Consider the following 26,946-nt stretch of genomic DNA (forward strand, 5'->3'; position numbering starts at 1 on the left):
TCTCCATCCTCTCCGGGACCTGCAGAACTCTGGCCAGTCCTGTTCCCCCAGCAGCCTTGTCTGGCCTGGGGGAAGGAAGCTGAACTGGACCCATTGCCTCTTCAAAGCCGGAAACCAAAGAGACAAAGAAATTCCCGGGCTTAGGTCTTAAGGTGGTGTTCACAAGTTAATCTCACTTTTCAATGGTCAAAACTACTATCTATTCTCAGAAATGGCCAGTTATTGGCTAGGAGAAAAACTCCCATCAGCCTCTAGCATCTTTAACTTCCTTAGGTGTTTCACTTTGTTTCTTAAATGCCAATCCATCACACCCACAAAAAGCAGTTGTGGGAAGACTGCAAGCCATAGGAGGGATTTTCATGTTGCAGCAGGTTTTGGAAGGACTGTTAATTGCGAAAATTAAAACCATCTTGGAGAAGTTCACAGATAACTGTTTCCTGTAGGAAAGACCCCATGGCATAGCAAAAGAGACTCCTCTCCCTAAGCGAACTGAAGATCTTAAGAAGTGGCAAACTGACTAAAAATCCTGTATTTTTTCTGCCTGCACTGTCAGTGGGAAGAAAAGAAGGGCCGGAGTGGGGGGAAAGGTGTTCTAAAGGTTTATTTTAGTTCTCATTATCCTCTTCTAATTTTTTTCATACATTATTATCTTTATACCTTTTAAAGGTTTGAGCCTGTTTTGCCCTTAAAGTGTTTTCTCCTAATCTTTATCTCACCCCATGCATTTTTTTCCCCCTCCTCTGCTTAACCATAACAGAGGATAATGAGTAAATTATTGTCATAGGTGCACTGGTGTTTGGTGAGCGTCAACCCATCACACCTGGTTATACTCAGCTGTGCTTAGTCCAGTAGCTATGTATGAACTATCATGTTGAAGTTAGTGAAAATCCATATTCTGTCATACAGCAAGGCGTGTAAAAATGAGAAACAATCAAAGATTTCATCCTGGTTTTTCTTTTTTGTACAGTCATAGAATAGGTAAAGTTGAGAATGGCCTCTAACATCACCAAGTCCAACCATTAACCCAGTGCTGCTGTATTCCCCACTAAATCATGTCCCCAAGTGCCATTTTCTAAACTGACTCCTTGCATAAACAAAAAAACCCCAAATTCACAGCTTTTGTTGAGGGAGTATTGTGTAATATCGAACTATAACTTCTAATAAGTAGTTTATTGCAATTTAAGGTAGATCTCATGGTAGATTTATTTTAAAGCAGGTCTACTTTGCTTTAGCTCACACAGATGAAACTACAGAAGCAAATTATCAAGGCCTTCCAGCCCCATGTTTCAGGGCAGGGGGTTTTCAGCCACTGGGATGTAAGACAGAGGCTGCAGAGTGGCATGTTCTCAAGATGGATCTGGCACAAGCTCTCTGTGCAGGTATGTGGGAGATCAGCTTTGCCTACCCAAACTTTCCACGTTGTAGGATGTATTTATAGGAAAGCCTCCTCTTTTCCTCCAGACTCCGATGATGTCTTGTGGAGGACAGCCATGCTTCCAGGCATGGCTGTTGTACTCACCCAAAAGCATCCTCTTGGGCAGTGTGGATGAAGGCTTTGGTACAGGCTACCCTCCATTTCTGACATATTCTATTATCTTTCTCAAAGTAACAGTTAAATGTCACCCTGAAAATTAGGCCTTCTGATAATGTTTTCATAGTTTCAGTTATTTTCCCATGAGACTCTGGTAAGCATAAGCTGTTTATCACATTCCTTCTGATAAACGTTTTTTGATGGACATTTTGCATGACCAGTGTGATTTGGAAGATGGTGATTTAGTTATCCAATCCCTGGTCATTGTCAAGAAACTATAAATACTGGAGTCAGAAAATAAAGTCTCTCTTTCCTGCCATACCAGTGAGACATGTCAGTGTGAATCATTCCCTGTCTTTTAGCAACAGTTAAAACACATGGTAATGGCACTGGATTTTATATATAAATATATATATTTTTATATATAAAAATATATAATATAAATATTATATATATAAAATATTATATAAAAATATAAATATACATTTATATAAACATACACTTATATAAATACATATGGATTTTCCTCAAGCTCACCTAGATGACAATTTGCTTTCAGGTGTTTTGTGCATTTTACCTTGTTCTTAATATCCACTTTATGCAATCGATCACTTATAAAGAAAAACATAATATATTAATTATTCTGCTGTTTTGGGAGTTCAGAGCCAGACTTTCTTCCTGACCAAAAGGTGCAGTGCCCATAGTTATATTTGTGCTGGGGCATTTTGTCTGTCAGCAGATGATACTCCAGAGCATGCTGCTAATTGCTCCTGGTTCAGCATCTGAGACTGGTATGTGTAGCATTGAGGAAAAAAGGTAATCCATATGTGTCTGAACTGTATGACTTAAATGAACTTTGCACAGAGGAATCTGACAGTCATGCTCATGAAAGCTTGTGTTTGGGTTTTAGGCATGCATGATTTAGAGAGAAGCTTTGTATGTGTATGAGATTTGCAGGGCTCAGGGTGTTCTCCTGATATTATGGTCATGAAGGTCCTATGAGATTCTGGGATAAACTGTGCTCTTGGGACATCACTGACCCCCTAGACACAGCCTGCCCACGGTGGCCATGTTCAGATCATGCTCTGGTAGGAAAACCTGCTCTGCTTATTACAGTTGACTCCTTGGATGATGTAGAGTGTGGGCTACACACAAGGAGCTTCTAGTGGTGAGTCCCACAATAGAGCTGCTGCTGCTAGATCTTGTGCTCCCAAACCACTTTTCAGCAATTGGCACTGGAGGAGGATGAGCTTGGGCTTTTTTCACCTGAAAGAATGGTATCTCCTTGCTACTGATGCAATCTGTCTTCTATGTTTTCATGAATGAGAGTACCTATGAAAAATGTTTATTTACATGCCACTGGTTTGGAGGCACTTGATGTTTTAATTAACTTTGAGGGGTTATGGTCAGAATAGTTTACACAGTTATTTCCTGTCTGATTGAACCGCTCTGGAGTCAGAGCACATTTACCCTAATGCCTTTAGGATACATGAGTGAGTTTGCATTACCAATGTGCATAAAATGAATGTTTCTATTACCCCATAATCATTATCATCACCATTTTACTCCTTGCTAGAGAAGTGACAGTGTGGCTGTAATTAGTTTTGATTGTGCAAGATGGCAGGAGTAATTGAGGTGTTACATGAGAGGGGCAGGCTGTGGCTCCCTTATACTACTGCTGCTGGCAATCTGTGACTACAATGCTATTTGCATTTGTCTATTAAAAAAAAAAAAAAAAAAAAAGAAAAAAAGAAAAAAAAAAAAAAAAAAAAGGAAAATGCTGCTGGAAAGCAATCTTCCCTGAGACCACATTTTCCTAGCACTCTGGGCTTAGGAGTTCACAGTTCAGCTCTGGCAGGATGTGAGTCTCTAGGCTGCCACCCACACCATGGGTTTAGGAGTATTATTCTGCTGATTTCTATTCTACAAAGGGAAATACTGCAGGTAGCAAAATATCTTAGTCCATACAGTTAGTATGTAAGGTTTCTTACCTCACCATGGTGAAAACCTCTCCCAGGCTGGTTTTCTTGGACAGGAGCTCTGCACCGTTTCCACGCTCATATCCCTTACCCTGTAAGATGTCTGGTAGCTTTTACCTGAAACAATGGTATCCTAAATGTTTCATGACACATTCTGTAGTTTCACTCCTACTGCCAGTTTTCATTATAAGAAGTAACAATAGCAAAATGTTTTCTTTTCCTATAGCATACTGTAGCAAGCTGGCACCCGAGGTCTGCAATGTCTGAGCTTAACTGCTCACCCCTTAGCAGATGACACCATGCTCTTGAAAATACTGCTTTGACATCTAAAATGGTGTGTTTGCCACATGTAAAAATCTGTAGAGAAAGTTCAGAGTTCTCAAGCTCTGTCTCTGGGCCTCAGCCTCAAGTCATTGAGAGATGTCAGGTGGTGGAGGAGAACCCTTTTGGCTTCATGCAAAAGCAAAGAGAAAGTAGAGCTGTGCGGAGGAGACGCCAGCCAGGAAAGCTTGTAGGGGTTCTTGTGATAATGCTGGGCTGAAATCTGCCTTCACTGCCTCGGCATTGCTAAGCAGGAGCTGTGGGATGGAATCAGATCTGGTACAAACCAGAGCAAAGAGTGGCTGAGTGTGCGTTGGCTGCCTCTGTGAGCTACAAACCTGCTCGATTGAGAGCAGCCAAGATGAATGGCACATCTGAACACAGAGCAGAAATAATTGTATGGGAAGCTTAGTGCTCCCATGCCAGTATGTATAAACATTTATATTATTCCATGAATCTGTCATTATGTGCGTGTGCTTCATCTTTCCAACTTTACTCCTGCCAAAAGTCCTCACTCATGGACACACTGTTACTAGAGGCAATCAGATGATTGATGTTAGTAAAGGGCTGGGGGAGATCTTCTAACAGCCTGATTTACAGCAGTATTTCATTCATAATTTCTGCACACTGGGAATCAAAACCAAAACACAAATTCAGCTGTTTTTGAGAGACTTTCTCACTGTAGGGTTCTTACTTCATAAGGACTGAATGAAACCACAGAGCTTTTTCCCATTCACTAATCCGTTTATTATTATCAGTGATGCTGGTGAAGTAATTTTTGGGCGCTGAATTGTCTCCTGAGCTACTGGTTTCCATAGTCGCAGCCAGGCTTCTGGCATGGCTCATAGCCCACATGAATGGTTCCCCTGTTGTGGGTTATTATAGCTGTTAGTGCAGGGCAAAATAGCTGGAAGTGATGAAAGAGCGAAGTGCACTCTGACCTCTGATATCTCAGGAGCATTTATACGCTTAAGAATACTTCTCTCACTGAAGTTTTAATGTGGCTGTATGGGACCCAGTCAGACCCTTGGAGGTAGATCTGAGCACACAAGGGGGAAAGCTAAGATTTTGAGAAGAAAAATCAAATACCATCTTGGGACTGACCTTGAGGCCAGCCAAGCTGGGGAAACCTGAAGCGGCTGCAGACTGCACAGCACTGCTGGCACAGTCCTGGACTGCCATGCCACAGAGACAGGAGTTTATGCCATGTCCTGATCACATCCAGCCCCATTTGCCTCAGGAGCTGGCCAGGACTGCATGCTGGTGCTTGGGACTGCCAGCTCAGGCTCCTTATATCCCTGATATCAGCCTATCTGGGAGCTCCTGTTTTGGAGTTTGGCACTGCTGGAACAGCTACCACTCCTGTTCTTGTCTTGGCTCCCATGGTCACTGGTGAGATATTGGTGTTCAGGAGCTGCCTTGGCTCAGCAGTGGGGAATGAAGGGCGACTGGAAGCAATAATTACATTGCCTATTTTGTGCTTGGTGTCCATTCCCTTTGTAAACAAGTTATTTGTGGCCAGTCAGCTTTTTCTTCTCTTTCAGCCCTTCTAGGTAGAAATACAGAAATACTCTGGGCGTATTCTGTTCTAAGCTTCTAATCTCCCTGCATTAAATTATTTGTTACCCACCACAGAAGGTTCAGAGAAGCCTAATGCTCACAGCAAGCCTGGGAAAATGACAACAAAAGGAGATACCCATTCCAACAAAATGATCATCTCCATAATATGACTTTATATAGAAAGACTAATATTACTGAAGTTAATTTTGCCCTTTTGGAGTGCTGGCTCCTGCTTTAATTGATCAGCCATGGATGGCAACTAATGAGGTGGTTTAAGTTGTTTTTAACAAGAGGAAGATAATTAAACAGGACAAGCCCAAGTTTCCCTCAGAGCTGCCTATTAGACTCCCACCATACTAAAATGGAATTATACAAAATCCTTCCTCCTGCTCCCTCCCACCACCCCAAGACTTCTTTTGAGTTGTTATCAGCAGTGCTGAATTATGGCAAGTTGGGTCAGCCCTTGCTTGAGCTGCATGTTGCAGGAAAGGAAAATCTTGGGCCACCAGTCATCCATCCAACTAGTGGTGGTGGGATTGTTGTGTTCTGCTCTGTGACATGGTGGTTGTATTTTTGTCTTTCTGGGAGGCCCCAGAAATATTTTTTGATCTTAATAACCCTTTTGTGAGTGAGGTCAGCTAAGTCCTGGCTCATCTTTCTGGGATGTGGAGGAGAAATTACTCAGTGCAATCAGTCTTCCCTTTGTAGGGACTGAACCAGGGAGCACTTTAAGGTTGGGACTGTCAGGCCAGGCTACAGGGTGACTCCTCTGGGATCCACAAGCCTGACATGACCTGGCCAGAGCACCAGGCTGGCAGCCGTTTTTGCAATACACGTACCATGCCTACAAGAGGGCAGATAGGGTGGTAAATGCAGCCTAGAGGAGGCACAACCAAGCTTACAAGGCAGGTGGGAGAACCAGCTCCCGGTGTCCTCTCCTTGCACAAGGTGGGGAACCAAGAAGGAGAGCAAAAGAAGATTTAAAAAACTTTCACATTTCTGTATCCAGCAGATTGTAATAGCTGTAATGTTTAAATATGCATTCACTCGAATGCATGTGTGTGAAATTCCGTTTTCACTGTTTACTGGGCAAGTGGACAGACAGTGCTTATGCTGCAGCTCTATGTTTTTGTATATTTTGTTGTTTTGGAAAACAACTAAATGTGCTGGACTGCAAGAGGGAGCTATTTGCTTGCAAAATATCTTTTTTGCTATCAAAACTGATTTCAATATTGAACACAGTAGCCTACCACTATTGACAAGTTTGTTTTGTAATTCCATAGTCCTCTACACATTCTCTTGTTTGATAAGAACTTTGAAATAGCAGAGGTGAATAGTGCCTCCTGCTTTTGCTTAGTTCAGAACAGAGCAAAGGTTTGCATATTCCATCAAGTGGCTTTCCGTTGAGGCTGACAAATACAGAGACTGTGGTGGATGCTGTCCCCTAGGCCCATGCATGCCTAGCGAAGAGGATTGTTGCCTCCTGTTAAGAGCAGTGCTTGAGTAGACACCTGCCTGCCATCCTGCGAATGGCATTTTGAGCATAACTTAGTCCAGCCATATTCTAAATGATGGCATGGGAGCATGAGCAGCTGTTACTGCCTGTCAGCTCAGGTGCAACATCTGACTGTGTGATCCTGACTGACTGCAAATACCATCTTTGCTGTGTTTGTGTAAACCTTGAGCTGCAGAAGAGACACTGGAATAAATGCAGGCTGATACTAGAGAGAGAAGGGATCAGCACTTTCCCATATGGCTTTCATGGTCACATGCCTCATCTGTATCATTTCTACACCTTTTCATGCTTAAATATCGGTGTTGAGTGTTGAAGCATGTGGATCAAAATGAGCACAAATGCTGGCGCCAATTAAAACTCTCATTGGAGATAAAGGGTGTTGGCAGTTCTCCCAAAAGTATCCTTTTCTCTGTTTTCATGGTTGTGTAGGGCTGCTAATTTCCCTGTGATGAGTCAGTGAAGAATTTATAGAGGTAAGAGGGATTTCATGCTCTAAATATAGCCTCAAATCAGCCCACAAGGAACAGCCACAGGAGCTGGCCACTGAGCTAGCAAATACAACTCAGTGCTGCTCCCAGCTTCTCCTGACTGACGGACTTTGAAGGGAGGTAATGGAGAGTTAGAGCAGGAAAAGAGTCAGCATGTGTAGACTGGGGCCACAAGACCTGAGATCATAACATGGTGAGATAAATCACAAGTGCAGATGAAAGTGGACGACAATGGGAGACCTTTTTTGATAGCTTGTTCCCAGCTCCTCCTTCCAGCAATAGTTAGATTACAGCTGACCCCACCTTTCTTGGCAGTAGCTGTTACCTTCTGTAGTTTAGTTGGAAGAAAGGAATAAGGTGATTCCTTACTAGTTAACACAGTACCTACTTGGATCTTGGTTTTTGCAATCCAAAATTTTTACGAAGTGTTTTATTCACAATGATTTCATTGTAGCTGCTTACTCATATCCCCTACATAGAGATGAGAGAATTGGAAGGGTAAAGTGAGAAAACTCGTGGGTTGGGATAAAGGCAGTTTAATAAGTAAAGCAAACCAAGGAATTCATTCCCCACTTCCCATGGCAGGGAGGAGCTCAGCCATCCCCAGGACAGCAGGGCTCCATCACCTGTAACAGTGACTTGGGAGGACAAACACCATCACTCCAAATCTCCCCTCTTCCTCCTTCTCCCCAGCTCTATATGCTGGGCATGGTGCCATATGGGCTGGGATATCCCCTGGGTCAGCTGGGGTCAGCTGTCCTGGCTGTGTCCCCTCCCAGCTCCTCGTGGAGCCTCTTGCTGGTGGGGTGGGTGAGGAGCAGGAAAGGCCTTGGCTCTGGGTAAGTGCTGCTCAGGACCTGAGCAAAAACATCTCTGTATTAGGAACACCGTTTTCAGCACAAATCCAAATCACAGCCCCATTCCAGCTACTATGAATAGAATGAACTCTACCACAGCCAAAAACAGCACAAGAAGACTTCAGGTGATCTGAACACTTTGCAATAGCATCAGCTTTAATGGACTTTTCAAAGTTATCTTGAAATTAGTGCAGGAAAAAAAAATTGATTGTTTGCTTTATACTATCTGAAACCCATATGATTACTTTAACCAATTTAGAAATAGTTTAGGCAAAACTGGCTGTAAAATAAGCTAGAAATAATTCTGAGTTAGGCGGACCCTAAAAATCAATTTATAGGAGCATTTCTCAAAGCAGAAATTACCTACTTGTGAACAACACCAAAAATTACACAAAACTTTCTCGCCAATAGGAAAAGATTAAATTGTACATTGAAATAGTACTTTATTCTTCATTAATTCTGCTGCATTTTCATTCCTTCCCTGTGACTGTTCCTCCCAGGCCAGGGCTGGGCAGCTCTTCTCCCCCCACTTGCATAGCTGAGCTCATTTTCCCACGTAGGAGTGTTTGTAGGAGTGTTGCTGTGATAACATCAAGTCTGTAAGCCAGAACAGACAATTACACAGGTATTTGCACACATCAGCTCCCTCCACGTCATTTTTGCTATGCAACCACTGGAGGGAGGATGTTTTGAACTACTTAGTGAAGTACCTGATGTGGGGGACAAAGCCAAACAACTGCTTTTTCCTACTCTCCTGTCCCTGGTGGTGTTAGCTGTGATGTGTGAGCTGTCTACAGCTTTGGTGGTACTTATTTTGTGTTTGTTTTCAAGCAAGGCAAGCACCCTGACTCAGAAGCCAGCACAGTGGCTCTCCTTGGCCACATGGACCATCTACCCACAAGACATCAATGTGATGGATGGCGTAGAAATGGTGTTTATTACAGGAGAATTTAACGTTTTATAACCTAGGGTCACTGTGTTACTCCCATCTGCTTTCGTCACAGCTAGGTGCTATTGGCTAATTGCAGGAGGCTTTACTATCCTAACAGAGGGGGGGGGTTTACTAACTTCCCGTTACATCCCGATATCTTCCGAACGCAAGGCCTTAAACTACAACAATTTTGCTTTTCTTAATCAATTCACTTACCCCTTGGCTGCTTAACCACATCCATCTCAGTGCTTTTCTGAAGATGTCACCTCCAGACTGCTGTTTGTTTGCTGTTACAAGGTCTCAGGGCTCCCCTGCTTGTCAAGAATGTGATGGTTGTCCCCAGACATTTGGGGTGCAGGGTGTGTAGCCTCAGCCTGTCCCCCTACCAAGCCCATCTACTGTCAGTGTGCCTGGAGGGCTGCTCTGCTGGTAACATTGTGGTCCATGTTGCAGTGTGTTTCTTGTTAATGGTATGTTCTGTTATTACCTAAGTTGATGGTTTAGTCCAAATGAGATCCTCCCACCCCACGCTGTCAATCTGCCCTGAGTCTCCTGTCAATCTGTCTTAGGCCCACCGCATGCTCGGAATTCCACTTCAGAAATCCCCTAAACTTCGACACTTGATTAGTCCATGTGACCCAACTTTCCCCCCTACCTCCCTCATTGCATGATGATTTTGTGAATCCTGCCTTTTACCCTCCCCAGGATATCTCTGATTAGCTGATGCTTTGTACCCTCCCTTTGAACCGCCTCCCTATTTCAGCTGTTGCACACTCATATTTTCTCTTTTGCCCCCAAGATTCCCCAGAGCAATAAATCCTCCATTATGCAAAAGATCTCCCTCTCATCCTTGTCTCCTCAGACCACAGACTGACAGCCAAAAAGCCGTAGAGCAAGTGCTCTAGTCACACCTCGGGTCATCCTGCTCCTGGGGTGTGACCCACTCCTGGAGCAGGCCGAAGTGATAGAGCCAGATAAGCTCCAGTGAGATGCAATAGTGTTGAACATCAAACTAGCATGAATTAGGAGGTTCCTTTTGTAAAATTTTATCAATGCTCTTCAGCAAAGTTGCTGTCCAAGGCTAGCATATTTCTTTTTTTTTTTCCCTGAGACTTCAATTAATACCCTTCTGATGTTGAAAGGGCCTGAGCTGTGGCTCTGGTAAGAACAACATTGCTCTGCTTTCACTGACCCCTTCCCAGAGGTGTGGCTTGCTTCAGTCCCAAGGTCAGAGCCTATTCCCTGCTTGCAGAGGAAATGAAACCAAGGATTCATTAATGTATTTATTTTCAGATGAAGCAAAGCAGGTCAAATAGGAGAACCTAGCAAGCTGCGAACACAGGGTGCCAAGGGATGCTCCACCCCAATGGTGTACTGTGCTCACTCAGGTCTAGTGCCAGGAGACAAACCTGGCGTTGGACCTGTGCCCTGGGGGGCTTTGAGCATCCAGACTTGCAGCTGAAATGATGAGTTTGAATTTTGAGCCTAATGCAGTGTTTTAGCTACCACTTCAGTTGAGAGTAACGCCTGTGTCTTGGTTAGACAAAAGGTAAAGGAGGGAAAAGCATTTTATTTGTAAGCTTATTTTTGAGGCAGTCTGGTGTTGGCACAAAGACGATGATGGAAACATAGGCAGGGATGTGAGGTATGTCACTGGGGTTCCTGTTCCAGCAGTGAGGGCAGCCAATGTCAGCTGAAAACAATGTCAAAGCTCAAAGTGATAAGCATGCCAACTTCATCCTTCATTGCCCATGCTGCTCATTCCTGCCCTGTGACCCCCAGGCTCCACTGGTACAGATGTTGGGAGGCTGTGCAGGGCAAGACTGTGCTAAGAGTCTAATGAAAGCCAGCCAGCCTGTGGTAAAAAACAGTTTTGACCTAAAGCTTCAGTACTGCTTTTCTCAGAGTGCAGGAGGGAAGGACAGGAGTAGAGACTGTGAGAAATGACTCCTCACTTAAAATTTTAAAAGGTTTATTAAACCTTAACAAATACAGCAAAGGACTAAATAAGGAAAAAGGGCAGCAACGTGAATGTGTGACTGTCTGCCCCAACCTCCTCCACAAAATGGCTGCTCCTTCTTTTATACCTCTGGTGCTGCGTCAGTCAACCCTGGCCCCTCCCCAGGTCTGTCAGTCAACTCTTCTCCACCATCCATTGGTGAACACGACTTTCCTGTACCTTGATTGGAGGTGAGGTGCTGCCATGCCCCGCCTCCCTGGCAGCGCTCCTCCCCTGTTCTGGGGGTGTGTGTACATGCTCACCCTCCTCACGTCCCTCAGAGCCAAGGCTGTCCATTGGCAACAATACGGAGCGGGGAGAGGGGCCAGTGGGGAGAACAGTGTGTCCAAACAACAAACCACAATAACATATAACCATATGTCAGTGAAACTTCTTTTAACATACACACAATATTCATCCCTTCATTGCTGGAGTCAACCATCACATTACCTATCTGTAACAAGAGGAACCAGCTCTTTCATTTAAGTATTGCTTTATGTCAGCTTGGGCCACTCATGAAACTACGGTGTAAGCAAATGCATGTCGCTGTGATGGGAGCTGCCCTGCAGGCTGCCAACACAGGACAGTGACCAAGGAAATGTGCAAGAAATGTCGTCTTTGAGAGGATTAGGGAGGCCTGTGGCAGCTTTTCTAGGTGTGCTGCTAATGCTCCAGTGTGTGCACGGGCTGGAAATGTAACCTTTGATCCAGCATTAATAGATTCACTTGCTGCATGTGAAGTCTCCAAGTGCCCCACTTGTGACACGGGCACACAGCAGCACAATGAGTCCTCAGTCTGGAGGACTTGAGGGCTGGCCTGTAACTGCAGAGTGGGACCAGGGAGAGCTGTTGTCATACTTGATGTTTATGGCTGAAAACGCAAAAAGGAAGAGGAAATGCATCTCTTTAATTGCATAAAAAATAGACACAGCTTTTCATTACCCCCTTGCATGTTAAAAAGGGTACACAAATTTCTAGGAGTCACAGTTTTATTTTAAGAACAATTCAGAGCAAGAGAAAGAAAAGGTAAAATTCTTTGAATTCCATAAACCAGCCAGGGAACCTGCTTTGTTTTTAGTACATCCTGGCTTCTATTTACTTGGGTTTTCCTTGTATGGTTTGGTGAGTATTCTCAGAGTGTAGATAATAAAAGCAAAGGTCATGGTTATCATCATTCCATGAGAGGACTCTTCCCAGCCTCTGCAGGCTTTGCCGTATTGCACAAATGCTGTCTTAGGCTGTGTTTGCTCTTAGTGTAGAACAAGTTGTTACTTTCTGGGAAATCAAAGAACTATCCTGCTTCCATGAAAGCATAGAACCTCACTGCGTGCAGGGGTCAGTGCTCAGGAGCACGGCAGGCCCTTACAAACAAGTAAGTAAGTTTCTTTTTGTCATCCTGGTCTTGTGTGCTATGGCTCCAGAAGACCCGTGCAACCTGGCAGCCCACCATGCACCATCACTGCATTCAGCATGAACTCCAGGGCAGAAGCAGCTTTATACTCTAATTTTCCTTTAAAACACTTTATTATTTAATTGCCTTTTAATTCTTATCTCTCAGACTCAAGCTGGCTGAAGTTTTGTCCCTGAGTTGGAAGAGGCTTGCTATGTACCTGTGGCTTTCATGGTCTTCCTCCCTTCTCCCCTCCTTGGCTGTCCTTAGTAGAGGTCTGGCTCTCCCTGTCACACCAGAACCAAATGTCAGCTCTCAGGAAAGGGCATCCTGAGGGTTGTGCCGGCAATGAAAAAAGCCAGACTGATCGCACAGGCTGCATTTGATTTCCAGACAAACTCTGATTGCCTTCTTAACCTTGCCCTCAACAGCTCCCTCAAGCTAAGCAGGGCCAGAGGACCTGTAATGCCACTCTGACATGCTATTGCTTCCCCTGCCATCCTGGGAGAGGAGGGAAAATAGGGACAAGGAGGGTCCATTATTTTTCCCCAAATGCTCAGTGATAGTCCTGTTACTTCTCCTACTTTCTTTCCTTTTATTTTATTTTTTTATCAATATCCTGATATGTTTCCCTTATAGGGACCAGTGTGGAGGCCTGGATGCTCTCAGAAGGATGTTGCAAATCAACATGGGGGACAGGTGCATATGCATTAGCTTGTGCCAACCAATCCTCAGCATGTAACTTCTAAAAACTTAAGAAGTAAACTAATTGCAAATACTGCAACTCAATACTTACTTTTCCTTTCATATTCTCCACCCAATTTTGCATCCAAGTCCTGAATGAAGTCTACTTTACTGGATTGTATCCAGATAGTGCTGCTATGACTTGAAATTTTTTCACTTTCAAGTTACTTAAAAACAGTGGCCTGTTGCCTGAACACAAATATTTTGAAATTACTTTGGAATTTTTTTTTTTTTTTGCAACACTTTCCATAGATAATATTTTCTTTTCTCCCAAGTAAAGTTACCATTTTATGGCCCACACAGAGTAACTGGGGAAAGTCAGAAAATAAATATTGTCTGTAGCCCAAAGTATAAATAACAAAAAACAGTCAAATGATGGCTGGAATATTTTTGTGCTGATGACTGGGATTTTGGGGCTTTTTTGTTTCTTTTTTTTTTTTTTTTTCATTATTGCTTCTGTTGTGTTTAGAAAGCTGCATCAGTGAGTTATTATACTGGGAACAGTAAAGGTCAGGTTGGATAAGGCTCTGAGGTGTTCTAGTTGAAGATGTCCCTGATCATTGCAGGGGGATTGGACTGGGAACTTCAAAGTTCTGTTCCAACCCAAACCATTATTTTTCTGTGATCTACACTGAATGCAGGTGATACAAGTGGTAGTATTTACTTCAGAAATGGAACCAGACTATTTTCCCAACACTGACATTTGTTTAGGAAAAGATAATTCAATTTTTTTTTCCCTATAGTTCTTTGGTAAATATATCATCATTATTATTTGCTTCATAGTCTGCTCTTTGGAGGGAGATAAAACATTTAGCAGCAGATCTCAGTTTAAATGCATGAGAGTCAATTCATTAGAAGAATTCCCTTTTGCTAAATGAGTCTATAATGTTTATTGTCTCCTGAAATATTTGCTCAAATGATTTAATTGGTAAAAATTTCAGAGAGGGCCAAGCTCAGAAAAAAAATAAAATTAGAAAGAAATATGCTGCTGTCTTAGTTTAATACAGTTTGTGTGTCTATATCTTTAAGTCACATTTTCAATGTCTGAGACCAGTTTTCAAATGTGTGGACTGTTTCCCAGGAGTGCCAAGCTAGTATATCCAGATGCCAAAAACATGTTGACATTAGGCAGGTCAGGTCTGGGACCCTAAATTGACTTGGGTGCCAGCCAAGCGCATACCTGCTTTTGAGTATCAGAGCAATATTTCACTAATCAGACAGGTCTTTAAATTGGGTGGGTTGATTGAGCAGTAGGTCCCTAGTTCCTGGAAGACTCTTGAAGAAAAAGAAAAAGCCTGAGTTCCTGACTTGGCTCTCTGTGGGGTCCCTGGAAGTAGCTGGAACCTTTTTGGTGTTGGCTCTGTTTCAGGCTCTTTGTTTCAGGTCAGAGGCTGGGACCTGGCTCCCCTCAGCAGTAAAACAGCTGAGCCCAAGTGGTCTGTCAGCAGAGGCAGCAGCATCTCTAGGGTTTGGGGGGCAGGGAGCTGGGGAGGATGGACCCTTCCCTGGGCTGAGGGACTTACACCGTGTATGGCTGGTCACATCAGCAAGGCAGGGACTGGTAAGGAGCAAGAAATAGGGGTGATAAACTAACATCATCATTCTTAATTCAAATAGTGAAGGGACTTCTTCATCTTCCCTGCCATGAGAAAGGTTTCACAACCTCTCCTTGTAGGAGTCTAGAAATGCAGACATTTCTCTGTCTATACAATTCTTTAAAAAATACATCAATCATACATAATATTGACAGAAAGGCTTCCAAATATCCCTGAGCAAGCCAGAGTTTGTAAGAAATTAAATAGAAAGTAGAAAAATGTTTCTTTGGACACTGAGGTGAAAATACAGATTTTAAGAGGGTTTCACACGTGAAGTAAAGATGGAGGAAAAAGGGTGTAGTTTTTAATCCTTCTTCTTCCTTCTTCTCCATGTTTCTGCAGTTTTTAGAAGCACAAAATATTTGTTTAGAGTTAGTCACACTTTTAATTATGTGAGTAGATATAGAAAACTTATTTGTTGAGATATTATACCAATACACGTGTCTGTAGTTAATAGGGTAAAAATTGGTATAAAGGTGAAAAGACCGCGTGGTTCGGGGCCATTTTGTATCATTAGTACGAGATGAGCCAGGCTGTGGTGATTTAAGCTTGTGTAGCTAGTCTGGATAGACCTGCCAAGTTTTTGTAAAGATCCTTCAATAAACACGAGAAACCAGAATCTAATGAGCCTGGGAGTTTTCATTGAATAATAAGGACTGAGATAAGTGGGACTCCCCACGAGGGAGGATCCCAGGGGAATTCAGCCCAAAGGAGGCTGGGAGACTAGAGAAAAGTTATATCCACAGAGAATTCAGCCCAAAGGAGGCAGAGAGAGAGAAGTTACACTCCTCAATTCACCGTATTTAGTAATGAATTAGAAATGGAAATGGAAAGAATTTGCTGAGGCTCTCAAGAAGATGAATGATTGTTTCATGTGTTAGCTCTCCTCTTTCAGCCATTATTCCCTCTTACTGCTTACTGTTGGAGTGAGATAGGTTAGGAAATCCCACAGCTGAAGGGGAGACCTCAGATGTGGTGTCACAGCATGTGGTCCCTGGCTGGCTGGCACAACTTTGCATTTTCATGTATGCAGCTACAGAGCTGTTTCCTTCCGTCTTTTAATCTGGGTAGTTTTCTCAGCTCTGTTCTTTGTATACAGAGATATTTTTGGAATTAAGTTCATGAAATGTTTTTTCCTTGGTGATTGATAGATACATATCACAAGCTTCCGAGCAAATAAATTCCCCTCTCCTGCTTTCCATGCGCAGCAGTCACCCAGAGGACTCATGCTGCTGCATTAATCTGTATGCAAGCAATCAGGTTGGTAATCTGTGCCAATAAAGGGATTTATGGTCTCTGAAAACACAGAGGCTACATTCAATCTTGCTGACAGCACTAGAGTATGCCCCATTTAGTCATTGGAAGACAGCAGGGTGTTTTTTCCTTGCTGACTTTAAAGTGGTTTTTGTGACCTAAATGAAATGACTATGAGGAGGATTAAAGATTTTTAAAGCCCTTGGTACAGAGTCTGTTCTGGAATGCAGAAGGTGTCTCTAACACCTGCATGAAACTAATAACAGTAGTCCATTATGTCCCCCAAACTAATCTTAAATTACAATCTGATACCTGTACTTGCTGTGCTTGTTTATCCTCTTTTGATCTCTGTCTATTATACCTTGCTCTCACAGTTGTCTCTGCCGTTCTCAAACCAAACTACATTAGGTAGGTTCCCCAGCCTGTTTTCAGTCATGTCCTTGAGCCTTTTAGCCTGCCAGCTCTTTTTTTCTTTAAATTACAATTATTATTTATTTATTTTGTTAATTTTATTTATTTTATTTCATTACTTGGTCACAAATAAACCAAGAGCCACATACTGTTTCTGAAGGATGAATGGAAGGTAACTGAGCAAAGCAAGGCTCACATCAACTGTCCTACTGTTGTGTGGAAGGGTCTGCACTGCTACAGCAAAACTGCTAGGCTGGAAGTATCCAAAGGGGAGCAGGATTTGAGACAGAATTTTCTTAAAAAGCTCATTTTTCTAAGCCTCTGCTTCAGCCACCTATGGTGACTCTTTGTCCAGTTTTGGGCTTAATAATTCCCTGTATTTCACAGAAGGAGCTCAGCTGCTCATCCTGGATGTGAAGGGCTTCCTTTAGGCCCTGCAGTGTTTGCTGCTGAGTTGGTTCTTCAAGGAGCCCAAACCCTATTTACATTTGGGATATGGCCAAAGAACCTCTCCTTTTAATGCCATGTGTGGTTTCTGTTTTTTTACCTGTCCTGGAAATATAATTTTATCTGAAGTACAAGCTTGCGCAGGAAATATTTTACTTCTCCACACTTGTTACACTGATATTTAAGCTGTTAAAACTTTGTCTATAGCTATTTCAGGTTCATTAGATCTGGGGTGTGACTTTCAATTTTTGCACTAAGGCCAGGTTACACTACTTTATTACTTGGAAGAAACTGGTAAAGTGTCTCTATGCTCTTTGGCAGATCCCATGAGTAGATGGTAGGATGTTCAAGACTGAAGACATGTCCCAGCTCAGTGGGGTCAGGAGGACCATCTACATAGCAGATGTGTCACTGGGGGTAGCTTCCATCAACAGTGGACTTAATACAGTGTGGAGTGACATTGTGTCCTGCAAATTTAAATCTGATCCAGATGACATTTAGGTGACATTTAAATGAAAATAGTTTACTGCTTTTAAGAGATTGAAGGTATCAGAATGCTCTTGGAGTAACCAAACTGTCTAGAAAGGGGGGAAAAGCTGTCTCTAAGGACAAGTCAAAGCAGAAAGAGAGGGTGATTTTTTTTCATTTTCCTCTCTGCAGCAGGGATGTGGGAGTCCAGCCTCATGAGAGACTCTTGTAGAGATCTGTTTTTCCATGGAATTTCACCTGTAACCATTTTGTCCAACGCATAAGTCCTAACTCCATTGCTGGAGTACCTGCTTCACACACTCCTTGGTGTAAAAACACAACCAAACTGAGCAACAAGAATAAAATCTTTAGAATTTCCTTGATGTCATCTGTCCGTGCTTCATCCCATGCAGGATGCAGCCTGCAAGCTTTAACTCCTTCTTCAGCACACAATCACTCCTTTCTCATTTTGACCTTTTTATTAAAACTACCAGGAAGCCTTAAGACTCTGGTTGGGACAGATCCCTCCCATGTCTATAAACAGTTTAAGAAAAATTAAATGCAAAGGTTAGCAAGAGGCTTGCAGAGACATAGTTTAACAGGTGGCCATGTCAGGGTTTCTTATTAAATAAACAGCTAGTCTAGAAATCATCCAAGAGACAAAGAGGTGTTGACATTCTCATTTTCATTGCTGCAATTCAAGTTTTAACTATTTCTTACCACTGAAAAAATAGTCTGCTTTTTGAGCATTTGTGACAGCACTCTGTTATTAAGCAGACTTTCTATCCAAGCACTTCCTGGGGGTGAGTGTTCCTCCAGACCTGTGCCTTCCATGTAGGAAACAGCTGAGGAAAAAGATTCCACATGCAGTGTTAATTCAACAGGAATAAATATCAGATTCTGGAAGATATCTGACAAAGCCAAGGATTTAAAGCAGCTGAGCTTTCATACCTCTAGGAAGAGGAATGAAAATGAAACTTGCCAGTACAGGCAGCATATAAACCCAGGGCAGACTACCTGGGACAATGGCTTTGTCACTGGAGTGGGGAGAGATGTCTATAGAAAATAAAATAAACCACTCCAGAGAGGCAGGGGCATTGCTAATGGCCCAAAGCTAAGACAATGATTAACACAGCATTCATTTTATTTGCATTTTATTCCATTCTTTTAAAGATATATGGGGAAGAAAAATTTCTGGGGTCAGAATGAGGAGCATATTTTCAGTACCATGCTCAGTTGAATGGATGCATAAATGGATGCATAATTTAGCAGTAATGGAAATCAGTTGACTAAGCCAAGTAATTGAAATTGTATGCTGAATTTACTTTCTTCCACAGTAGCAGGTCTGAATCCTGCCTCTTTTGGGTTGCTGGTGGAAATTAAAATACATTTTGTTGCTACCAGGACTATGCATAAAGGACATGTCATCTTCCAGATTTGAAGGTGTAGTGCAGGTTTTGCTGCAAAGTTGTCAGGACTTTTTGGAAAAGGTCATTTGCCTGAGGAAGGTGGGGACAGGGGGATGCTGCCAAAAGGGAGGTGCCAGGCTGTGTATGGAGAGGTGTGTGTGGAGCATCAGCTGGTGTCCAAGAGACTGTATTTACATGGCTCATCTTTGTTTCTTGCTGAGACAGGATGACGTGTCTCCCTGTGTTTTCTAAAAAAACTACCCTTGTGCTGTCCTGCTGTGATTAAAGGCATGAGCCTCCAGGGTAGGCATAAAATTGCTCAGGCTAAGAATTTCTGTTTTTTAAAAAATTTTAACTAGATTTGACCGGCCACCTTCTTCTTTTGGTAAAACTGGTTCTTCCTTGAAGGCTACTTTGAATTTGCTCTCACGTTCCAGTGGGATTTTAATGTAAGCCAGGCTTATGTGAGTAAAGGAGGACAGCAGTGAGAGATCAGCAGAGCCTTTACTGACCACAGATATTTTCCCCCAGTGAAACTGAGTAGCAGAGAAGTTTTCCACTAGGTTACAGGCTTTGAGAATCATTGAGTCAAGCATTTTTGCACAGTAATTTTCACCTGCACCTACCTGCTGGAGTACCAGAGGGAAGAACACACATCACTTCAGAAGGGATGCACTTAGCTGGAAAGAGAGAGTCAGTAAAATACTGACTGTGTTGATGCCTCAGGATTGGACAATGCTTATTTGTCACAACTTCTGCTGGATTAATTAATAATGAATGTGGGGTTTTTTCTGAAAGCTGAAAGGATGGTGTGTCATGCAGCTCCAGTGGTCTGGAGCTATGGTCAGTTCTGTCCATCAGCCCTTCTGCAAATGAGAAGGAGCAGTCTTGATTAAGACAGACTTATTATTCCTTCTATGTTAACAGTCACATGAATAGCAAATACAATCCTAGCGGATCAAGAAATTACTGTGAAAGTTGCAGTTCAGACATTTGGATATGGCTGGGAAATTTTTTACCTTTTTTTTCCCTAGTTTATAAACCTGTAAATGAGACTGTAGTAGGGATACATGTAGACAACCCTTGTCAGATCATATTCTGCAGAAGCATATATGGCAAGATAATGTTTTGCAAGCTGGAAGGAAGTCAGTATTAGCGATCCAGACATGAAACAACCGCCCAGATGTCAATGTTGGTTAGGTGAAGGTAGAGTCTGTGCATTGAGATTATCCTGAAAGAGTTTGCAGGATTCAGCCACAGTTTGATATAAGAACACAGAAAGTGCATAAAATGTCATATTATGACCAATCAGAAGGGTGACTGGTCTCAGTGGGCCTTTGTATCTTCAAGTAAAAGGAAAGGAGGTATCCAAGTGGGCTTGGCAAGGACAGAATACATACAGCCCTTTGTCCAACATGTCTTGAGGAAGAGAAGCCAGTCAGGTAACACTCTACAGAAGGTCCTCCACTGGCAACACAGCTGAGAGAGACAGATGAATGTCCTTTTTCTGTAGGGCTGGATCAAGTATCAGGCTTTGTAAACATGTTGTCTTCATTTCAGATCTAATGTGATTCTTCCTTTGGCCTGGAATTCACAGACCTAATGAGGCTACTGCTACCTGCCAGCTTTCATTCTCACTCTCTCTGTGTATCTCCTTATTGCTGGGAAATCAAGAGTGACTTGCTTAAACTCACCTTGGAGTGTGAGTGGGTTTATAATATTACAACTGCTTTTTATCAGTTTTATCAGTTAAGGGTCTTTCAATTAACATTGATCTACATTGATGTATCCATAGTGCTGAGTTAAGACCATATTGTCCTGCAACATCAGTAGGCATGAAATCACTCCCTTGAGTAAAAAAATATACAGAAGCATGTTGAACCAACAGGGTCATCATCCAGAGCCAAGAGTTTCACAGTTATATTGATGGGACATTCAGTTATGTTATAATCAGAATTATTTTGTGTTTGCATGGCATATCAGCCTACCTGTGATTCTGCTTGGGTTCAAGGAAGATTATGATTTCATGTCCATCTGCTTATTCTGGCCATCTATTTTCTTCCAGTCCTCTGGAACACTCATAGCATTCCATATGTCAGAAGTCAACACTGAATGATGCTAGTGGGTGTCAGGAAAAATGGAATAAAAGCTGTTGCCTGGTGGTTTCTCTCTCCAGCCACATTATTCTGCTGTGAGATCCAGAAATGATCAGGTGCAAAATAAAAAATGCCATTTGCAAGGTCTTATTTTACAGACCTTTTTTCAAAGAGAGATCTTCGAAGGCTCCTGGACTTCACAGCTCTCTCTTGATTTGGGGCATTAGTGGTCAATGCCAATGTCAACTTGCTTGTGGCAGTTTTTTTAAGCTTTTTTTTTTCTGGCAACTCTAGTTTATCAACTTTATAAGACTGCTTGTGTTACAAGCTTGACACTTATTTTCCATTAATACTATTTCTTCACAGAAGTTTGTAGCTGAGTGTAGGAGATTTTTTAGATCATTACTTTTAGGGAAGACTTTGATTCAAGTGTGGTAGTTGAGGAGATAATTACTGTCCTTTGATCCACAGATTTATTTGGGCTGAGATACTGGCATACCTTTACTATAACTAGGTGTTAATAGGTTGGGAGTGAACTGACTCCCTTGTACAAGCCCCTGGTAGAAGAAATAGCTGCCTTGGCCACATCAGTCAAGCTCTTCAGGAATCTCAGGCTGGCCCTGTGTATACAGCTGTAAACAACAAAATAACTCAGTGTGCCTAAGAGGCAAGTGAGTTATTGTTTGGCCCATCCCACATAGTCAAGACCTTCTGTGTCCTTAGCACAACAACATGTGTTATTTTGATATAACTGCATTGAGGATAAAGAATGTGCAGCAATGGGGAATGGCTGAACCTGAAGGACTCCCTGTACCTTACTAAAAATAGCTCATTTATCAAAAAAACTTGTGTTTTTTGCAGTTCTGTAGGGGAATGACAGGGCAACTTGACCAAACATACTTAAAATGTGGACTTTGGGATGGTGCTGGAGGATAGAAGGCACATTGTTTCTGGTTGTAGTGCATCCAAATGAACACCTGGCATAAGTAAACTTAGAATCACAGTTGTGTTTGAAGGAACCTTAAAAATCATATAGTTCCACACTCCTTTCCATGGGCAGGGACACCTTCCACCAGACCAATCACACCCATCAAATCCATGTTTCTCCAATTTAGAAAAAAGGATGTTGTGCAGGACAGTGTCAAACACTTTGCACAAGTCCAGGTAGATGTCGGCTGCTCTTCCTTTGTCCACCAGTGTTGTAATCCTGTGGGTGCGGAGGAGCCTGCCGAGCCCGAGATCCTGGCTCTCCCCAGGAGACAAGATACTTCTCTGTAAGAGAGAAAATGCATCGCTCCCAGGGGTCTTTGAGTTAGTTATGTTAAACTGTTGTGCCCCATTGGTGCTCCCCCCTGCCTGTCACCCCGATACAGGTATCTCGGGCTCCCCCTGCCCTCTCCTCCCCTATAAATACCCCGGGTTTCCCCTGTTTGGTGGATTCGCTGTTGCTGGCTCCCTTCGCCGAAGCTCTGCCTGAATAAAGGTTTGTGCTTGGTGGAACGCTGGAGCAGCTTTCTCGTCCCTTCTCCCCGTGTGGCCTGCCCGCCGCTGAGCCCAGCTGGAATCACTCGCCTGCCCAAAGCCGCACACTCGCTCTTCGGCCCAGCCTTTCTCAGGGCTGCCTCTGGAGAAGCCACGGCGCTCTGGGCTTTCCGTCGCAGCAGCATAATCCCATCCTAGAAGGTCACCAAACATGTCAGGCATGATTTGCCATTAGTGGTGCTGTGTTGGCTGTCACCAACCACCTCCTTAATTTCCATGTACTTTAGCATAGAAAGGAACGTCTGTTCCATGATCTTGAGGCACACCAAGGTGACACTGACTGTTCCTGTAATTCCCTGTGTCTTCTTTTTTTACCTTTTATAAAAATAGGCGTTATGTTTCCCCTTTCTATAATGAGTGGGAGCTTAAGTGGAGTGCCACAACTCAAATATGATGGATAGTGGCTTAGTCCCTCCCCCTGCCAGTTCCCTCAGAGCCTGTGAAGATGTTCTCAGCTAAATGAATGCAGCGGACGGATTGTGCAATTACTTATCTCTAGGAGGGACAGAATTGGAGAACGAGTGTGATTTATAAATATGGAGAGGAGGATTATTTTGATATTAAAAACTGAGAAATCAAGCACTAAAATACAGAGCTAAGATCGAATTGAATTATTCTTTTCAGGACTTAGAATATCTTGGAGAGGTTTGTCTTCATTTCTAGATTAATTTAATAATTTGCATAGCACAACACAAGCTGTAGGTGTTTATGGAACCCTCAGACACAGTAAATTATAAGGCAATGCCAATTTATCTTGATTAAATTGGTAAGAAGTCTAGGTACAAAAGATTAAACTTTGCTTCTGGAACTGTCCTTTAGTGTTCTGATTTGAACTGAAACATGTTGGCTGATAAAACAGCCCTGAATATTTCACAGGTCTGTAACAGGGTGTTGTGGTCCAGTCCCATTTCTCCAACTGGCTTTCTATTTTAAACAAGGTTGAATTTTGGTGTAGGGAACTAAATAAGTGTGGTATCACTGCACACTCAGGGAAATTGACTCTATATTTTCTTATGCATTAAAAGGAAGTTAATTGCATTGCCAGTTGCTTCATTTGATCTTTCTAAAGGATAAACACATTGTGGTTCATGCTAGAGTGAACTGGGATTTTTATGAATGTGAACAAGGTATCTTAGTCACTTAAGAATGAAGGTTAGCATTTCTCAAACCCATTGAAGAATATGGGCATGTTTTCAAAGTTCAAAATTTAAAAGCTGCAATTAAAATATTGTCTTCTGTGTAATTTTAAAAAAAAATCTGTAATCTCACCCCCTTCCTCAGCTCTAAAAAGAATGAGAAAATAAAATACTAGAGCAGTAGTTCTTTTAGAGTGAACCCTTGTCCCTAACAAAGGCATGATTTAATGCGTATTGTTTGTTACGCCAACTTAATTCTTCTAACTTTTGGAATGTCCAGAGTTTGAAGTCAGTCCAGATTTCAAATGCTTTTTCATTTCCAAAAGGGTGTGTGATTTATATGTTCTGCAAGGAATAGCAGAGCTAGGCTCAGGTATAGAGAGAGGTAAAATAAGGATACACTCTTAGCAGACAGCTGTTGCTCTAAGGTGAGGTTACTTGTCCAAGTCAGGAGCTGAGGGGACCTCAAGCTGCTTGATGCTCTTAGTATAGCAGAAAGTTTTGGAGTCTTAATGAAATGACTGTAAGAACTACTAAATTATGTGCAGGATTTCTGTTGTGTCTTTTAAGCAATGTCCTAGGTAGCAGCACATACAAATTACTTCTACTTCACTTCTCCACAGTCCTGCCTACGCACTTAATGTGGTGCATTGCAAGTAGGTGTTAATGGCACCATGTGAGAAGCCTTTGTGGGAATGGCTTCTGAACATTGCAGCTAAATAAAATGCCCCAAATTAGTATCATTATTATTTTTCTGTAGAGGAGAGCCATTGCAGAAAGAAGGTTTTTATAGATAACCTCCAGCTCTTTGCAGACACAAAATCACTTTTGTGGGCATTCTCATCTAAGGGTGTTAAATTCTGTTTGAGATCTGCTTTCTGCTCGGAGTAAATCCCTTGTTTTAATTAAGTGCCAAAAATGTCAAAATGTTTTGGGGAAAAAAATAAATCTGATGTTTTTTTATTTAAGAATAAACTTTTCAGGATTGCCTAAGGTGCTTAACAGCTTAAATTTGGGAGGGAGGGTGAGGGTTATAGAAATGCAAAGGTACCTCATTCTCCTAGCAGTCACACTTGCTAAGATTTTTGATGGTTTCCTGTCATTCTTACTAAGTGCTGGTGTGACCCTTGAGGGACTGAAATACTTTTTGCATAAGCAGCCCAAAGTTACACAGGCACAGTAACAAATTTAGCCAGATAGGCGTCTTCTCCTGAGAACAGTGTCCTATAGCTTGTCTCAGCAGTAGTATTTGCTGAGGGATGTCTCGGTGGGTGAAGTTCATAGGCATAGTCCTATACTTTGTGTAGCTTGGATTCTGCTCAGATTGCTTTCTCCTGGTTGTTTGTTTCTTTGGAAGTGTCTCAGGTTTTGTTTTTAACTATGCAGACAGCTCCATGTGCCATGGGAAATGACTGCATAAAGGTATTATTGCAAAACCAAGTGCAATAGTTCCTACAGTTGTTTCTCACTTGAGTAATACTTTAATGTCCTTACAAGCATTGGTCTTCCAAGCAAACAGTTTATATAGGGGTCCTGAATTGTCTGGTGGGAGGTAATTTCACCCACTAGATAGTACTTCATGTTTAAAAGTGCTGATCTCTAGAACACTGCCTACTAAGTGAGGAAGAGTGGAGAGCTGCTTGAGATAGCAAGGTATCCATGCCATCTACAGGTAGAAGAATGAAGCTGGAAATGCGCAACTTTGGCATCTCCCGTGCTGCCAGGTTCGCTCTCTTGAATTCTGCTACCATGGCAATCAGCTCTGTCTGTGGGAAAGACAAGGGCAGCATTCTGGGGACAGACCCCCATCCATCCTTCTCTGGCAGGGTTGGTAGTGGCAGCAGGGAAACAGCAACTTTGTGGTATATGGCTGAGACTCCTGTGTGAGTGAGTGCAGCTGTGATGTTTGTGTCCCCCTGTCACCTTGGCAGGGGACGTGAGCGGTGCCCCGTTCTGGGTGCTGTGGTGCTCCTCCATGGTACAGAAGAGCTTGAAGAAAGTCATCCCAAAACAGGATCCTGAAAGAGAGTGCTCATAAAATCCCTGTGTTCAAAGGATCAACACAATGTGGAGGTGTGGAGGATCTTCACAACAATGTGAAGGTGTTTTATCAGTAGGGAAGGGGCAGGAGGAAGTCAGTGGAGCCCAACAGTTTTTCAGGGAAGGGAGAACTTTTTAATTGACTGTCAAACCACAATCTTAGAAACCTGAGGAGAAGAAGCATCAGCATGTATGTCAGCATAGATAGGCATCAATCTTCCCTGGCTAGACAGCAACATGATTACTTCTGGAATAATGTCAACAACTTAGAAGTGCAGTAAGCTGATTTGGCTTGTTTCAAATGAAGGGAGGAAGTTTCCCTCATTCCCTCCCCTCATTTATTCAAGCTGTTTGATTTAAATAGATTGCTTACAGCTATCTTTTAATTAGGAGCAATTTAAACTTGTACCTCTATTTTTAAAGATTTACTTTCATTTTGTTATGGCCTATTCCAAAATGAGATGAAACTGAGGATAAATACCATCTTAGCCATTTTCTTTTAATGTTTCTTAATGCTTTTGTGATTTCTTTCATCTTAGCCTAGGACATCCTAGCATAAACGTATGGAGTGGTTGATAGGAAATACTACTAAATAGCTGAAATTTTATCAGCAAAAAAAAAATTTCTTACATTATCAGGAAAATTTTACTTAGGAACAGTTTAGTATCTAGAAAACATTTGGAACCAGTCAGCAGTCCTGCACATCCCATGGTGGGACCTCATTTCCTGACCAGCATTCAGTGCTACTGATGAAGCACCTGAGCTGGTCATCTGTTGCAGTCTGCAACCTCAGGATCTCGTCCAGGGAAGCTGCAGGGTTTGGGGACCAGCATGGAACACCAGTGAGACGGGGCTCCCGGTTCATGAAACCATTTATTCAGCATGGGAACAAACTCAGATCCAGAACAGAGAGCCCCGAACAAAGGCAGAGCAGGGGTTTTTGAGGCACAGAACTCTTGAGGGTCTCCACCCTTGAGGGTGGAGTTCAGGGTCAGGGACCACTAGAAACAGAGCAAGGGAGAAACCCCCCAGGGACTCAAACCCAATCAGAACTCCTGAGCCACCCATCACAAGGGTTTGGGGTGGGATAATGTAACTCTGTCTCCCCTGAGGCAGGTCGCCACAGTCATCTGTTCCCCCTTGCATGGAGTTGATGTGTCAGCCAGTGCTTGTAGTTTTAGTTGATCCACAGCTGTTTGGTTTAGCTTTGGGTCTTTTTTGTCACCCTATTT

At 42.6% G+C, this 26,946-nt stretch overlaps 2 long non-coding RNA genes across 3 annotated transcripts; one reads left to right on the plus strand and one right to left on the minus strand.

The window, feature by feature from the left end:
* Positions 1–31: 31 nt before the first annotated feature.
* On the plus strand, positions 32–15,530 carry LOC111929339 (uncharacterized). 2 transcript variants are annotated; one of them, XR_015276441.1, is made up of 4 exons: positions 32–152; positions 1,233–1,379; positions 2,268–2,347; positions 13,212–15,530. It is a non-coding gene; the product is annotated as an uncharacterized LOC111929339 (long non-coding RNA). The 2 variants fall into 2 exon arrangements; XR_002864652.2 differs by having other exon boundaries at positions 33–152; positions 2,271–2,347.
* LOC111929341 (uncharacterized) lies at positions 8,671–9,652 on the minus strand. The gene is made up of 2 exons (XR_002864655.2): positions 8,963–9,652; positions 8,671–8,849 (listed from the first exon to the last, which is right to left on the minus strand). It is a non-coding gene; the product is annotated as an uncharacterized LOC111929341 (long non-coding RNA).
* Positions 15,531–26,946: the final 11,416 nt, after the last annotated feature.

This window comes from Cyanistes caeruleus, chromosome 14 (genome assembly GCF_971803275.1).
Source record: "Cyanistes caeruleus chromosome 14, bCyaCae1.hap1.1, whole genome shotgun sequence".
NCBI lineage: Eukaryota > Metazoa > Chordata > Aves > Passeriformes > Paridae > Cyanistes > Cyanistes caeruleus.